Below are 18238 nucleotides of genomic sequence, written 5' to 3'. Positions count from 1 at the left end.
TAGAATATTCGGTTGTTCTCTTATTAAATTGTGATGATGTCATTTGTCATTTCAACCAATTTTAAGTATACAATTAAACCAAAACCAAACCTTTGCGGTCGAGTCTATTCTGACTCATAGCCACCCTATAGATCAGAGTAGAACTGCCCCATAGGGTTTCCAAAGAGCACCTGGTGGATTCGAACTGCCAACCTTTTGGTTAGCAGGTGTAGCTCTTAACCACTCTGCCACCAGGGTTTCCTAAGTATACAATTAGGTGACATTAATTACATTTCCCCATGTTGTACAGCCATTACGACTCTGCTTCCAAAATTTTTACTGAGCTCAGAAAAAGAAGTACTAAAATTCCCACGTATTTGAAAGCTTTTTAAAAATAATTCTTTTTTTTCTTTTGCATCTCTCATACCTACAATATGCAGGGCACACAATATGTGTGCAATAAATATTTAAGAACGGAAAGTGATCTGTCGAGAATACTTTTAGATATAGCCCTGCCTGAAGGGGAAAAAACCATCATTCACAAGCTCTTTGAATCCTGAGATTGTATTTTGTCAGCAGGATGGTGGTATTTCACGTTCCCTTTTCCCACACTCTCCCAACCCCAAATCCCTAAAAGGCTAAATTCAGGGAGGCAGGACTGGACAAATCAAATGCCTCATGAAGAATGCCTGAAGAAATATGTCTAAAGATTGAAATTATAGCTCTTAGGCCAGCACTCAAAAAGCTGGAATAAAACGAAAGGAGGGAGGGGGGGCAAAACTATGTGATTTGGCCGTAGTTATGCACCCAGCAAATGTTTCTGAAAGCTCCTAACTACTAATTGTGGTAAAGGTTTTTAAGCCTGGAAGTGGTGAGTCTCTGTCTTTTCTCTGCCACTCTGTAATTCGTGTGCAGTTTGAGGATAGTACTGCGTCTTAAATACAATAATATTTTAGAGAAATTCGAACCCTCTAAGTTAACAGGTACGCCAATTTGGAGCCATAAAAGAGACGCAACTCCTGAGATTTCACATAATTTAATAAGGCGTAACCATTTTTCTAAAGTTCTGTGGGTTTTTTTTTCATCAGCCTAAAAAGCTCTACCATGCAGCCTAATGCAAGGCTGCAGGCAGGAGAAATCACTGTCTTCGTTATGCCTGCCTGGCGCTCTCCAGTAATAGCGTTCGGCACCAGGCGCCCTCATTCTAGGAGGCTCTGTAGAGAGCTTTTGCCCTGACCGATCTCCACTGGCTCGTTGTGAAAAGCCACAGAGAGGAAGGAGGTTATGTCCCATTGTGTACCAGGCTCAGAGGTTTGTCTTCCCCCCTTTGCCTTAGAAAATGCCTACTGTGGGGCCTAGTCACAGCCCAGTCGTAACGGCCCTGGGGCCACCAAATGCCATTCAGGGCCTGCTGAAGAGAAATTAACGTTTATTATTATTGTCATTAATGGCATTGCTGTTACTGTTGTTATTACCCGTTGCTTATTGGAAATGAGCACTCAGTGCTCTTTTGAAACACTCCACTGCCTTCCCCGCAGTGTGTAGACTAGCCAGTCGCTTATCTAGGAGGGAACCAAGGGTAAAAGCGAAGCCATCGCTTGTCCCTGCACTTCTTTTGGTGCAGCTGAACTTGTCTCTTTATTTTCTAAGATGGATAAGGAAGTAGGTAAGAATGGTGCATTAGCTAGCATGAAGCTGGCTTCTGTAAGATATTAACGCCCAAATTTCAGCAGTTTACCATAATACGAGTTTATTTCTTGCTAATCTTAAGTCTAAACCAGGTATTATAAACGGGCAAGCCACATTCCTCCAAGGGCTGATCAAGAGACTCAGATGCCTTCCATCTTGAGGCCACCAGGTTCATCTTGGTGCTTGACTCCATTCCATTCCAGCCAGCTGAAAGGGAAAAAAGCATGGAGGATCCAGTCTAGTAGGTCCCAAAGGAGTGCACACTTCTCCTACTCACATTCTGTTGGCCATCCTTAACCACAAGGGAGTCTGGGAAATGCAGTCTTGTAACTAGTAAAGACAGGATTGGAACCTGAATAACCCTACTTCATAGTCTTGTGTTTCAACTCTTTACCATATTGTTGAATGCTTGTGGTATTGGGTCAAAGCAGTAGGAGACTCAAGGTAGCCTTCCGTGATATGACATTTACATGGATAGACAGCACAGTGAGAACAAATCTAGCAGCTCTTTGCAAGTTACACATGCCTAGAGATGTTTTAGTACTCTTTGTTATTTCAGGGTTCCTGGGTGGCACACTTTGCACTTGACTACTAACCTAAAGTTTGGAGGTTTGACCCAGCAGCATGGCGGATGAAGACCTGGCAGTCTACTCGCTCAAGATTACAGCCAAGAACAGCCTATGCAGCAGTTTTACCCTATAACTCATGGGGTTACCATGAGTCAGAATCAACTCAATGGCAGTGGGTTTGGTTTTTGGTACTGTTTCAGGAAGGTCAGTATTAGGTTTCTTAAAAGATATGTTCCTCTTGAAGCAACTTTTGCATTTCTCGAGTAAATGGTACAGGGCTGGACACAGAGCAGACACTCAATGACAGTATTTTTCATCTGGGGCCAATCAAGTTCTCCAGAGGAGGAAGCTCCAATATCCTACCTGGAGGTAGGCATCTGGATGCCTGTGTTCCGCTTGCTCTAGTGAAGGGTCGGGAAGCCAACTGTTCCAAATGCAGGTTTTCATCCACTTCCTTCCTGTTTTTAGCCACACGCCTGACTCTTGCTCGCAGCCATATCAATGCATCTGAGTTTCTAGCACTCATCGTCTCTCCTTTTTTCTGTATTTCCCTCTGTAAAAAACTCCACCTCCTCCCACTCTAACTTAGTAACACTTCCATATGCTTTCCATGTCCAGTTTTTATTAAAATTTCTTAATTGTTTGAGATGCTTTTTAAAAATCTATATTCCTTGGCTTCATACTTGAAAATTCAGGTTAAGTACGTCTGGGTTGGAACGCAGGCATCTCTCTTTTATATCGCGAAAAAAATTTCATATACACAAAAAATAGAATAATACGACTCCCCCCCCATATAACCATCACCCATATTTGACATTTTCCAAGCTTTTGAAATATTTTTCTTTGCTGAAGTATTTAAAAGCAAATGCAGACATTCCTTATAGTGTGATATAATTCACAAAAATTGAGACATTTTCTCAGGTAACCACAATACCATTATATTATATCACAAAATTAATTATTATATCTCTGAAATCGTCTAATGTCCAAGTCCCTATATAATTTCCATAATTTTTTCAAAATATCTTTGTAATTAGTATAGGAGCTTTGTCTTCCCAGAGGAACAACCAACCCTTTGCCATTGAGTTGATTCCAAGTCGTAGTGAACCTACAGGATAGAGTAGAACTTCCCCATAGGATTTCCAAGGAGCGGCTGGCAGATTTGAACTGCCAGTCATTTGGTTAGCAGCCATAGCTCTTAAACACTGCACCACCAGGGCTCCAAGAGGAACAACATAACTGGTTAAAATTATGTAAAAGAAAACAATCATTTTAAGCCTCTGGAAATTATCCTCAGTGCATATAACAAAAGAATAAACATTTATTCAAGACAAAAAAAAAAAAAAAAACCTCATTGGCATTGAGCAGACCCTAACCCATACCAAAGCCATAGGACAGAGTAGAACTGCCCCATAGGGTTTCCAAGGCTATAAATCTTTACAGAAATGGACCATTACACATCTTTCTTCCATGGACCACCAATGAATTTGAACTGCAGGCCTTCGGTTAGCAGCCGAGTGCTTAACCACTGTGCCAGCAGGGCTTCTCATGCCCGTGTAATGAGATCTTAAATAAAGGCTCTGGGCATAGAAGCTCCATGGGCTTCTTCATTGGCAAGAGACCTCCATGCACATAGGTAGAATGTTTCTTTTTGGGACATAGAATCTTTGTGTTGGGGATCCTCCCAAACCTCACCTTAGACATCTATTCATTGGTTTAAAGAAGAATATTGATGAATATGGACATGTCCTAGGCATAAATATTTTTACTTTTTTTTTTGTCATTGTTTTGAAGCAGGATCTTTGGTAGAGAAATACATGGATTATGTAACCTTAAAATTTGGGAATTAGTCTCCTATACAATATGCTGCTCCAATAAGCACAATCCTTAACCTGGGCAAATCTTACCTAAAAATGAGCTGCAGAAGGCTTTAGAGATTAAAAAGCCCACTACCCTCAATTACTTTAGAAGAAAAAGGAAGTCCAGTGCTCTTTCATGCTTGGAGCTTTGAAAAATCTAAGTTGTCAAAGCTTTCTGTTTAGACTGGAAGTCACCACCTCCTTCAAAGCAAACTTGAGCTGGTCTGGGCATATTCTCATTGCCCTCAGATCCACTCTCTAGCTTCCTCCATCCTGCTCTGTATTCCAGGATGCTGACCTGCACAGAATTCATCAGCTGGTTTCCTTATCCTCTGGTTTCCAGTTGAGTTTAACCAATGGGACGCAGCCCTGGGAGACTGGAAGGCAGAAGAGGAGCACGGGTGTCTCTTGATTCCCATGGGTACATAGGCATGACTGATTGAATCATTCTCCCCTCCCCTGAGGTCAGCTGATAACAACTGCTGTGCCTTTTCTGGCATGGCCAGCCCCTACCTGAGTCACCTCATTAGCATAACCTGTTAGGCAGGTATGGTCTAAAGCCCTCATCAAAAACACTTCAATCACTGGGGAAATTCCAAATTTTAGAAGTTCTCTCTCAGGAACCAAAGACTATATTCTTCGGGTAAAGTTAATTGAAAACCCCGTAAAAAAAAAAAAAACACTCACTTATGTCCAGAATATTTCCATATTTACCAGTATTCTCCTTTATATTGATCATTTATGATAAATCTTAAGAAAAAAATGTGCAATATTGTTGAAGGCCAATTTTACTGTTGTTAGGTGCCAGTGAGTCAGTTCTGACTCAAGAGACCCTATGTACAACAGAACGAAACACCACCTGGTCCTCAAAATCATTGCTATGTTTGAGTCCATTGTTGCAGCCACTGTGTCAACTGATCTTGTTGAGGGTCTTCCTCCTTTTCACTGACCCTCTACTTTACCAAGCATGATGTCCTTCTCCAGGGACTGGCCCCTTCTGGTAATATGTTCAAAGTATATGAGAAGAAGTCTCGGCAGCCTCACTTCTAAGGAGCATTCCAAATCCAAGACAGATTTGTTGGTTTTTTCTGGCAGTCCATGGTATATCAACAGGGAACCGCCAGAAATTCAGGCTGGTTTCAGAAGAGGACGTGGAACCAGGGATATCATTGCTGATGTCAGATGGATCCTGGCTGAAAGCAGAGAATACCAGAAGGATGTTTACCTGTGTCTTATTGACTATGCAAAGGCATTCGACTGTGTGGATCATAACAAACTATGGATAACACTGCAAAGAATGGGAATTCCAGAACACTTAATTGTGCTCAGGAGGAACCTTTACATAGATCAAGAGGTAGTTGTTCAGGTAGAACAAGGGGATACTGATTAGTTTCAAGTCAGGATAGGTGTATGTCAGGGTTGTATTCTTCCACCATACCTATTTAATCTGTATGCTGAACAAATAATACAAGAAGCTGGACTATATGAAGAAGAACGGGGCATCAGAGTTGGAGGAAGACTCATTAACAACCTGCGTTATGCAGATGACACAACCTTGCTTGCTGAAAGTGAAGAGGACTTGAAGCACTTACTGGTGAAGATCAAAGACCACAGCCTTCAGTATGGATTACACCTGAACATAAAACAAAAATCCTCACAACTGGACCCATGAGCAACATCATGATAAAGGGAGAAAAGATTGAAGTTGTCAAGGATTTCATTTTACTTGGATCCACAATCAATGGCCATGGAAGCAGCAGTCAAAAAATCAAAAGACACATTAAAAAAAAAAATCTGCGAAGGACCTCTTCAAAGTGTTGAAGAGCGAAGATGGCACCCTGAAGATTAAGGTGTGCCTGACCCAAGCCATGGTATTTTCAATCACATCATATGCATGTGAAAGCTGGACAATGAATAAGGAAGACCAAAGAAGAGTTGACGCCTTTGAATTGTGGTGTTGGCGAAGAATATTGAATATACCATGGACTGCCAAAAGAACAAACAAATCTGTCTTGGAAGAAGTACGGCTAGAATGCTCCTTAGAGGCAAGGATGGTGGGACTGCATCCTACATACTTTGGATATGTTGTCAGGAGGGATCAGTCCCTGGAGAAGGACATCATGCTTGGCAGAGTCCAGGGTCAGTGGAAAAGAGGAAGACCCTCAAGGAGGTGGATTGACACAGTCGCCGCAACAATGAGCTCAAGCATAACAATGGTTGTAAGGATGGCGCAGAACCAGCCAGTGTTTCGTTCTGTTGTGCGTAGGGCCTCTATGAGTCAGAACTGACTCGATGGCATCTAACAACAATGGTATAGTCAATATTCTTTGCCAACACCGTAATTCAAAGACATCAGTTCTGCTTCGGTCTTCTTATTAATTGTCCAGTTTTCCCAAACATATGAGAGGATTGAAAACACCTCAGTCCTCAAAATGGCATCTCTATTTTTTAACACTTTAAAGAGGTCTTTTCCAGCAGATTTTCCCAATTGTACTAGTGTACCTGAAAAACACAAATGAGACTAACCAATACAGTAATAGTTAAAGATTGTTATAATACTGCCTAGTAGTTTCTATTGCTCTGATAATTAAAACCCAAAGATGATAAATAAAACATTTAAGTTGTATTATTGGTAATGAAAATTTATTGCTAGACTAAGACTCTAACAAACAAAAATAATAATTATATGATACATGAACTACAGTAATTAAGATGGGACATGAAAGAGCGATGTAATGGCTATTAAAGGCCCAGGGTTACCAGTAATATTTTAATTAATAAATCACATAGAATACTCTTACCCAAATATTAAAAGTACTTGTAGTAGATTCACCAAACATTTATAGGAGCAATTACTTTTCGTTTAAAACAAATTAAATTTCAGTTATTAGGTTTCTTTGTTAACATTAATACTTATTCCCAGGTGTTGAGGTAAATTTGCTGCTGAATGGAAGATGGAACTCACATATCTTTAGATTTGAGAAATCCAGGTCTTCATTAGCAACTAAAATAAATACTAGAAAACCCAGCTCAGAAATGATTAGAAAAATCCTGTAGCAATACACCAAATAATTTTGTATTTAAGAAGAGCTAGAGTGTTTATATTGGGGCAGTGGTAGAATTCTTGCCTTCCTTGCAAGAGGCCAGTTTGATTCTTTGTGAATACACCTCATATAGAGTCATCACCTGTGTTGAGTGTTGGCATGATGCTGGGTAGCTTCCTGACTAAGATGAACTAAGGGCTGAAAGAGAAAAAATGAGGGAGAGAAAAGAGATGATCAGATACTTCCTGGCTGTAAACCAGGGCTTTGAACCAGTTCATTCTGGTTCGAACCTCTGCTGAGAATTCGTATTTCTAAAAAGGTCCCTGTTGAGAATTTACATTTCTATCCCAGATATACTGAATCTGGATCTACATTTTAATAATATTCCCAGGTGATTCTTATGTATAACTTCCTGGGGACTTGTTAGAAATGCCAATTCTCAGCAGGAGTTCAAACCAGAATGAACTGGTTTGAAGCCCTGCTATAAACCACTGAGAAACTAATCATTTTTATCTCTTCCTGCCTCATAAAATACCAAAACAAAAACAACCCCAAAAAACCAACCAAACCTGTTGCTACTGAGTCAATTCCAACTCATAGCAAACCTACAGGATAGTGTAGAACTGCTTCATAGATTTTCCAAGTGTCTTGGTTATCTAGTGCTGCTATTAACAGAAATACCACAAGTGGATGGTCTTGGCAAACAGAAATCTATCCTCTCAAAATTTAGGAGGCCAGAAGTCTAAATTCAGATGTCATCTTCAGGAGAAGGCTTTCTGTTTTTACGGCTCTAGGGGCAGGTCCTTGTCATCAATCTTCCCCTGGCCTAGGAGCTCCTCAGCACAGGGATCCCAGGTTCAAAGGATGTGCTCTGCTCCTGGCTCTTCTTACTTGGTGGTAATGAAGTCCCTCGCCTCTCTGTTCGATTCTCTCTTTCATAACTCAAAAAAAAGATTGATTCAAGATACAACCCAGTCCTAGAGACTGAGTCCTGCTTCATCAACATAACTGTGTATAATCCTGCCTCATTAACATCATAGAGATTAGGATTTACAATACATGGGATATTCACATCACATCACAAAATGGTAGACAACCACACAATGGTGGGAATCATGCCCTAGCCAGGTTGACACACATTTTGGGGGGACACAATTAAATCCATAACACTAATGCTGTAATATTTTTTTCTCCCTCATGGCAGCCGATGGGTTTAAATCATTGACCTTTTGCTTGCAGCAGAACTCTTAACCACTGAACACTCAGGGTTCTTTATCCTAAGCTACCATCCTCCATTAATTATCTTCTCTCCTGAATCTTTATCTCTCAATTTTCTCTCTCTACCTGTCAGCATAGAAACAGGCTCATGCCTCTCCCTTTTAAGAAATATACAAGCAAACAAACAAGCAAAACTGTGTCACTGGACTTTAATTCTCTTCTATTTGCTGTTTGATCTTTCCTTTCCTTTTCTGCAAATTTATTTAGAAAGAAGACTGTCCTTACTGCCTTACCTCTCAGTTGCAGCTCTGTCCACACTGCCCAACTCTTTACCACCAAATTCAAATCTTACCATAACAAAGTCACCAACTGTTCTTAAATCCAGTAGACCTGCTGCTCTGTGTTGATCTTATTTTACCTGTGTCTTCCTTTTCCTCACACCTCTGCTCACCACTCGGTCACACTAGACACACCCTTTCCTAGGACCTGCTATCACCCCGCTGTCTGCACTAAACATTCTCAAAGTAGTTCCATTCCAGGGGAAATCAGCAACTGCCTTATGTTCCTAGTTTCCTCAGGCTCCATTTCTTGTCACCTCCAGCAGTAGAGAACCTCTCAGTGTCCTTTCCCCATAGCAAGTGTTCAGAGGCTGTTGAGTCAGGTAGCAATTGGAGATGTAAAGTGAGAATGTATATATATACATATATACATACATATACACTTCACTTTTACACATGATTTTTAAAGATAAATTTAACCACAAAGCTTATACCAAAAGCCAACAGTGCTTTATCCCATCTCTATTTATACTTCTGCTCTCAAAGGCAACCACTTTCAGTTCTTATAGTTGTTGTTTTGTATTTAGCTTCATATTTTCAAATAATATTTTTATACAACTACTTCTTGATTTTTCAGTTTTAGATATTGTTTACTGAATTTATATTACGATAGATGAGGGTTTAGTTTTCTTGCCTGCTCCCTCTTTCCCCTTCTCCCTTTCTGAGGTATTAAATCAATCTTCATTATTTACCTTTTAGTGTCAGTTATGGATTAAATTGTGTCCCCCAAAATATATGTTGAAATCCTAACCTCTATACCGATATAAAGTACACACTTTATATGTATCATACACACACACAAACAAACCTATTGAGTCAATTTCAACTGATATCAACCCTATACCTGTGGACTTAATCTAGTGTAATGTAACGTAATCACTTTCCTTAATACAATCTAATGTAATGTAATCAATCAGTTGAGGTCTTCCCAGTGGATCCTAAACCTAATCACTTCTGAATTATAAAAAAAGCAGAATGGACACAGACATGTGTACATATTGGGGAAGGAAGATGCTGCATGAGGTTCACCCTCAGAACCAAGGAATGCCCAGGGCTACCAAGTAGAAAGGAATCAACAAGGTCAAGACAATGGTTTGGACATTTAGTCTCCAGAGTTGTGAGAAAATAAGTTTCTTCTTTAGTACACTTATGGTATTTGTGTCACAGGAGCACAAGGAAAATAAGACAGTGCCTTTCTAAATAGTCTTCACTAAAAAAAATTTTTTTTGTAGGACTATTGATTTAATTTTTTACTTGTATATGGTTTCTTTTCCTCAAATGAATAATTGTGTCATAAGTTAATTTCCTTGCTTTTTCTCTGTAACTGTTTTTAATTTTCTTCAGACTTGCTAACAGAACCATACAACCACTTTCAGTATTTTTTTTTTTCCCCAATCTGGTCAAGTGCGACAGGATTTTTATCTTTTTTTCCTTTAATTTTGATTTTTCTGATTAAATATCTCCCTCCTTGAATCTTTTCTCATCTTTCTTAATCTTAATCTTGATGTTTTTCTCCAAGACCCCCACACTGTCATTCTGGGACTTCCCATCATCCTCATTCTGTCACAACTTTTGTCTCACTCCTCTATAAGATCCTGTTTAAGATGTACTCCAACTTTCCAGTGCTCTCCTGGTTTTGATGGAGCATATCCTAAAGTAGCTTTCTGGGAAAGAGAACATAGGAAGTATATTTTTCAACATATTCTACTTCTGATAATGTCTCTATTCTACTCTCCCACTTGATTCATAATTTGACAGTGCACAAAATTTTAAGTTAAAAGTTATTTTTCCCTAGAAATTTAAAGGGACTGCCCCATTGCCTTTCTGCTCTCAGTCTTGGTAATGAGAAGTCCAATGCTGTTTTGATTTTCAGGCCTTGATATGTGACTTGTCATTTTCTCTGGAATCTTTTAGTCAATGCCATGCTTTGGATCCCTTTTCATGTATTGTGTTGGACAATGGGTAGAAGCTTTCATTCTGGAGCCTGGTGGCAGAAGGAGGCAGTGGTCTCATAGATTTTATGTGTGTACTTTGTCTTCCTTTTCCTTTTCTCATTCTTGATCTTCACTCCTCGGGTTCCTGAGTCTGGAGACTTTCAAGCTCACTTTTTCCACAGATTAGATTTCTGGTCTCCTGCACAGTGGTCATCTGGCTACATGGGATGGGCTGCTAAGGGATCTAACTGAACGCTGTTGAAACCTGAATCAGTCCCATTATTTCCAATTCCATGCCTCAACCCTCTTTCGTCGATGCCTCCAAACCCAAGCTTTTCTTGGATTCTGCAGAGAAGACCTGCTTGCTTTTCTTTGGTATTCCCTGCGCCCACACCTGACAGTTTCCTCTTTCTCTGCACAGCTAAATTAGTAGCAAAGCCTCCATCTACTATCCATTTGTTTCCATATGTTGATATCTCTGTTTTATTGCTACTCCCTTTAATATTCTCTTAGTTCTTGTGGGTTTATAGATTTCTGTTCTCTTTTACTGCCACTCTACTTAATATCTGGAAGGCGCAGAGATAAACAGATGCGTTCATTCCTTCACATTTAACTGGAAGTCAGACTTTACCTTCCTTTAGCATGATAAAGCTGTCAATTCTCTTTCAATTTATTTATATTTCTATATATTCATACATTCCTCTTTATTATATAAAAGGTAGCATGTTATATACAATGTTTTGCACCTTGGTTTTTTTTCTCTGCCTAAGATTATGCCCTCCATGGTACTCCATTGTGTAGGTTTCCTGTAAAGATGGACATCCGGGTTGTTCATAATCTTTTGCTATTATAAAATTTTATGCAAGGAATGACTTTGTGCCCAAATAGTTTTGTATTTTTTTTCACTTTAACTTTAAGGTAGATTCCTAAAAGGGAGATTAGAGGGTGGAAAGATAATGATATGTAATTTTTCTAATTTTTAACAAAATCTCCTCCATTGGGCTTTTACCGTTTTACATTCTCATCATCAAGGTGGGAAACTGCCTATTTCTACACAGCTTTGTAACCAGAGTACGTTATCTAACTTTTGGATTTTTGCCATTCTGGTAGATGAGAAGCAGCAGCTCATGTAGTTTTATTTTAATTTCCCTGACTAGAAGTAAGGCTGAGTATCTTTTCATATGTTTAAGGAGGCATTTTTATGTCTTATCCTGTTAGCTGTTTCTTCATGTCTTTTCCTCATTTACCTCTTAGGTTGCTCAGCCTGTCTCTCAATTTTTAGCAGTGTTTTGTAGACGAGAGGTATTGGTCTTTGTGGTATAAATTTTCTCCACATTTTTTGTCTTTTAACTTTGCTTGATTTTTAATTTTTGCCTTTTCGAATTTTTAGGTAATAAAACGTGTCTCCTGTGAGTTGCTTTTAGAGTTTAAGTCATGTTTTGGGAGATTCTCCCTGCCCTTCCCAAATTATGAAGTTCTCTTCCAGCGTTGGTACAGTTTCAACATTTACATTTAGCAGCCTTGCTGGAATGTATGTATGAGGTGTGTATGAGGTACACAACTAACTTTATATTTTCTTACTTTTCAAAATGGCTATCTAGTTGACCCAACGCTATTTATTAAAAATTCCTTCTTTTCCTCAACTGGTTTACGTTACCATCTGTATAAAACACTTTATTTCCGTAATTATGTTTCCTTTTTCCTCTATTGGTCTATCTGTGTATGCAACAAGATTTTTAGAAGATTTTTAACCGTTTACCATTAGGTTTTAATAGCTGGTAGAACTAGTAGCCCTGCAGTTCTATCAGAGAAATATCTATTGATTCTTCATTTCAGTCAGTGTTTTGTCAAGAGACTATGGAGTTTTGTTAAATGCCTTTTGACCAGCTGTGAAGATGGTGATATAATGTTTTCCTTAATTCTATGAATGTGATGAGTTATTTCATAGATTTTTTTACGCTCAACAATTCTTGCACCCTTGGAATGACTCTTAGCCAAAATGTTATCTTTTCGAACCTTTTATTAGGAAATAACTTCAAACTCACTTTGTATTATTCTATTGTAAGAACGTTGTCGTCGTTATTTGAATTGATTCTGACTTGTAGTAACCCCATGTGTGCAGAATACAATTGCTCCATAGAATTTTCAAGGCTGTGACTTCTCGAGAACAGATCGCCAGGCCTGTCTTCCAAGGTGCCTCTGGGTGGGTTCAAATCATCAGCCTTTCAGCTAGTAGTTGAGCTCTTAACCATCTGTGCCACCAAGGGACTCCTAATAATGTAAGAAAATCTTTTTCATACCCTTTATTCAGTTTCCGTAATTATGAAGACTTTGTTACATTTGATGTTTCATTCTCTGTCTCTATCCATCCATCTATCCATCTAGATATCCATCCTTCTACCCACACACACCCAATCGTACATACATATACATTTTTTTCTAAACCATTTCAGGTTAAGCTACACCATACCCCTTTATCTTTAACTATATCAGGGTGCATTTCCCAAGAACAAGAATATTCTTACATAACCTCAGTACTGTTATCAAGTTCAGGAAACTTAGCATTAATTCAACAGTATTAGCTAATATCTAGATAATCGCCCGATGTAGCAATATTATCATCTATCTTCGATAATTGTCAATCACAGCACTAGTACCTGGGAGAGCAATATTGTTCTGGTCTACGATCATGCCCGGCATTTGGATTCCATGTCTCAGTCTCATTGAATCAGGAATTGTTCTCCAGACTTTCTTTGTCTTTTATGATGTTGACATTTGTGTAGTGTACAGGTCAGTTATTTTGTTGAATGTTCTAGAGTTAAGATGTGTCTCATGGTTACCCATGATCGAATTTAGGTTTTGCACTTTTGGCAGGGTGCCACCAAAAAAATGCTGTGCCCTTCACAGAGCAGTACATCAGGGAGCATATGATGTTGGTTAGCTCCATTAATAATGATATTCCATTTGATCACGTGGTTAAGGTGATCTCTGCCAAGATTTCTCTACTATCGAATCATTATTTTCATTTGGTAATAAATTAATACTTTGTGGGGAGGTACTTTAAGACTGTCAGAATCCTGTCCTGATCAAACTTTAACCTGTATGTTGAACATCCATTTATGATTCTTATCCCAACCAGTTATTACTAAGATATTTTTAGCAGCATTATTGTTGTTGTTGTTGTCAGGTGCCATTGAGTCAGTTTTGACTCACAGCGACCCTATAGGACAGAGTAGAACTGCCTCATAGGGTTTCCAAGGAGGGGTTGTTGGATTTGAACTGCCTACCTTTTCATTAGCAGCTGAGCTCTTTAACACTACACATACCTTACAATTCATCCATTTAAAGTGTGCGATTCAATGATGCTTAGTATTATTTGGAGTTATGCCAACATCACCACAATCAATTTTTCAACATTTTCACCATCTTCAAACCACCAGTCCTGGTCAGCACTAATTCTCATATCCTCCCAGTCCTAAGCAACCACTAACCTACTTTTTGTCTCTATAGATTTGCTTACTCTAGACATTTTGTATAAATGGAACCATACAATATGTGGTTTGAGTCTTTGTGTTTGTCTTCTTTCACATAGCCTAATGTTTCCAAGCTTTACCCATTTTTGTAGCATATATCAATATTTCATTCCTTCTTGTTGCCAAATACTGTTCCATTGTACATCTATGCCACATTTTTGTGATCCATTCTTCAGTTGATGGACATTTTAGTTATTTCCATTTTGGGATGATTAAGAATAATGTTGCTATGAACATTCACATACATCTTTTTGTGTGCATATGTTTTCATTTCTCTGGATAGAAAACTAAAAGTGGCATAGCTGGGTCATATGGTAACAATATGTTTAATATTTTGAGGAACTGCAAAACTGGGTCCAAAATTGGAAGCACCACTTTACATTCCCACCAGCAACGTATGAAAGTTCTAATTTCTTTACATCCCGGCCAATACATGTTACTTTCTGTCTTTTTTTATCGTAGCCTTCCTAGTGGGTACGAAGTGGTATCTCATTGAGATTTATATTTGTATTCCTTAAACGGATGTATTCCGGATACAAGTCCCTTATTAGATACATGATCTGCAAAAATTTTTTCCCATTTCAGTGGACTATCTTTCTTGATTGAGTCTTTTGAGGCACAATGCTTTTAAATTAGATGCAGCTATAAAAAAATTTTTTTTTTATAAAATATATATATATGTAATTTTTTTTTTAATTTGTGCTTTTGGTGTTGTAGCTAACAAGGCCTTGCTTAACTCAAAGACACAAAAATTTACTCCTATATTTTCTTCTTAGAATTTTATAGTTTTGAATCTTAGATTTATATCTATGGTCCACGTTCAGTTATGTTTTATGTATGGTGTGAGGAAGAGGTCCGACTCTATTATTTTGCATTCAGGTATCCGGTTACAGCACTATTTATTGAAATGAATATTCTTTTGTTTTAATTATTAAATTTTCTTGGTACCTTTGTTTATCTCTGTACTCTGAGTTCTGTTCCATTAATCTATGTGCCTGTCCTTATACCAGTACCACACGGTTTTGATTACCATGTATGTTCCAAACTTGTTTTGTTAAATGTGTTATTAGGTTTTTATTCCTTTGATAATATTGTAAATAAAATTATTTTCTAAATTTCATTTTTGTATTTTTGATTGCTGTTGTTATTTGGTGCCTTCGAGTCAGTTTTAGGCACAACAGAACAAAAAACTTCCTGGTCCTGTGCTGTCCTCACAATCATTATGCTTGAGCCCATTGTTGCAGCCACTGTGGCAATTCGTTTCATTGAAGGTCTTCCTCTTTTTCACTGACCCTCTACTTTACCAAGTATGATGTCCTTCTCCAGCCACTGGTCCCTCCTGATAACATGTCCAAAGTACCTAAGACAAAGTCTCACCGTCCTTGCTTATAAGGAGAATTCTAGCTATACTTTTTCCAAAACAGATTAGCTTGTTTTTCTGGCAGTGCATGATACATTCAATATTCTTTCCCAACACTATTATTCAAAGGCATCAATTTTTCTTCGGTCTTCCTTATTCATTGTCCAGTGACCACAGGCATATTAAGGCTATAGGAAATGCCATGGCTTGGTTCAGGCACACCTTAGTCCTCAGAATGACATCTTTGCTTTTTAACACTTTCAAGAGGACTTTTGCAGGAGATTTGCCCAATGCATTACGTCATTTGATTTCTTGACTGCTGCTTCAATGGTCATTGACTGTGGATTCAAGTACAATGAAATTCTTGACAACTTCAACCTTTTCTCCATTTATCATGTTGGTGCTTATTGGTCCAGTTGTGAGGAATTTTGTTTTCTTTATGCTGAGGTGAAATCCATAGTGAAGGCTGTAGTCTTTGATCTTCATCAGTAAGTGCTTCAAGTCCTTTTCACTTTCAGCAAGCAAGGTTGTGCCATCTGCATCTGCATATCTCAGGTTGTTAATGAGTATTCTTCCTATCCTGATACTGAATTCTTCATATAGTCCAGCTTCTCAGATTATTTTGCTCAGCATACAGATAAAATAAGTATGGTGAGAGGATGTAACCCTGATACACACATTTCCTGACTTTAAACCATGCAGCATCCCCTCATTCTGTTCAAATGACTGCCTCTTTGTCTATGTGCAGGCTCCTTAAGAGCACAATTAAGTGTTCTGGAATTCCCATTCTTTGCAATGTTATCCATAAGTTATTATGATTCACACAGTTGGATGCCTCTGCATAGTCAATAAAACACAGATAAAAATCTTTCTGGTATTCTCTGCTTTCACCCATGATCCATCTGACAGTAGCAATGATATCTCATTCCATGTCCTCTTCTGAAACTGGCTTGAATTTCTGGTAGTTCTCTGTCAATGTACTGTTGCATCCATTTTTAAATTATCTTCTGCATAATTTTATTTGCATGTGATATTAATGACATTGTTTGATAATTTCTGCATTCCATTGGATCACTTTTCTTGAGAATGGACATGAATATGGATGTTTTCCTGTCAATTGGTTGGGTAGCTGTCTTCCAGATTTCTTGGCATAGATGAGTGAGGGCTTCCAGCATTGCAACCATTTATGTTACATGAAAGGAGAGGTTAGCACCACTCTTGACAAGGACGGAGGAAAGGATGGAAGAGGCCCTTGGGCCTTACAACACACATAGGGTTAAGGCATTGCCACCTACTTTGTGGCATCTAAGTACAGTCAAATCTACTACCATTTTTTTCCAAAACTTTTTCAACACCCCAAACAGATACTCTACCCTTTAAGTAATAACTCCCTCTTATCCCCTCCTGCCCCAGCCTCTGGTAACCTCTAAGCTACTTTCTTTCTCTATGAATTTGCCTATTCTAGGTATTTCAAACTCCTATATGAAACTGATCATGGGGATGGCGCAAGACCAGGCAGCATTTTGTTCCATCATGCACAGGGTCACCATGAGTCGGGGGCCAACTCAACAGTGGGTATCAGTAACAACAACGTATTTCATGTGAGTAAAATTATATGATTTTGTGTACCTCTTTTGAAAAGTCGTAGTTCAACCATGTAGACTTTTTCCACAGCCACGTGTGCTCTCTCTGGGTTCTAGTAACTATTTCCTCCACTTGTTCCTTAAGTAGTAATGGCTAGCCCTTGGGTATCCAATCCCACATTGGTCTCCTTTATCCCTGCCTGTATCTCAGTAAAAGTTCCCTTTATTAAATGCTCCTCAATTATCCCACTTGAGTGTGCTATTCCTTTCTTGTCCAGAAATGTTGTTTCTGTCACTCAGGAATTAAGGACTTGGCCTTTGGCCCAATCTTGGGGAAGCAAGAAGGTCCAACATAGGTGTTCACTGTCATAATTTCATTACACAATATCTGCCTCCCATCCGGCCCCTGGTGATGCAGTACAAATTATTTACGTTTCACACTATTTTAGGAATATGTATTTTTAGCAATGCTTAAACCATAGCTGGCTGAAGATTATGATTGTGAACAGGTCATCACAGCCTCCTGAGTTTCATTTATGAACCTATATTTTACGCCTGCAATTGTCTCATATGTCATTAGACTCAAAGAAGCATCACACTCACCTAGTCCATTTCTCTCCTTTTACATTTCACCATCATCATATCAGCCCCTCAGGAGCCCCAGTGGCACAATGGTTAAAGCTTTCAGCTGCTAACCTGAAGGTCAGTGCTTCAAACCCACCAGGAACTCCATGAGAGAAAGATGCAGCAGTCTGCTTCCATAAAGATTTACAGCCTTGGTAATCCTATGGAGCAGTTCTACTCTGTTCTATAGGGTTGCTTTGAGTCAGAATCAACTCAACGGCAGTGGTTTTATTATCAGCACCTTACCAAACGAAAAGACATGCTTGTCAAGGTAGCAATGAGATCCAAAAATGATGAGATTTGAGGCAGAAAATCAATATTCACTGCCCATATGCAAGTCAATTTCTTATAATAATTTAGCACCACGTATAGTAGTTGAGATGTTTCAACAAACAGATGCAGAGCTGGAGGTGCTCACTCATCTATGCCAAGAAATATGGAAGATAGCTACCTGGCCAACAAACTGGAAAATATTTATATTCACTTCCATTCCAAAGAAAGGTGACCC

General features: G+C 38.8%; 1 long non-coding RNA gene and 1 pseudogene across 1 annotated transcript; one reads left to right on the top strand and one right to left on the bottom strand.

Moving 5' to 3' along the window:
- Positions 1-4784: 4784 nt before the first annotated feature.
- Positions 4785-9075, bottom strand: LOC135228758 (uncharacterized). The gene is made up of 3 exons (XR_010319584.1): positions 8652-9075; positions 7283-7338; positions 4785-5289 (listed from the first exon to the last, which is right to left on the bottom strand). It is a non-coding gene; the product is annotated as an uncharacterized LOC135228758 (long non-coding RNA).
- Positions 9076-16709: 7634 nt separating this feature from the next.
- On the top strand, positions 16710-16859 carry LOC111752174 (U6atac minor spliceosomal RNA; annotated as a pseudogene).
- The last annotated feature ends 1379 nt before the right edge of the window (positions 16860-18238 follow it).

The sequence above is a fragment of the Loxodonta africana genome, chromosome 27 (assembly GCF_030014295.1).
Source record: "Loxodonta africana isolate mLoxAfr1 chromosome 27, mLoxAfr1.hap2, whole genome shotgun sequence".
NCBI lineage: Eukaryota > Metazoa > Chordata > Mammalia > Proboscidea > Elephantidae > Loxodonta > Loxodonta africana.
Note: the sequence above shows the minus strand (reverse complement) of the source record. Positions and strands in the feature narration are given on the sequence as shown.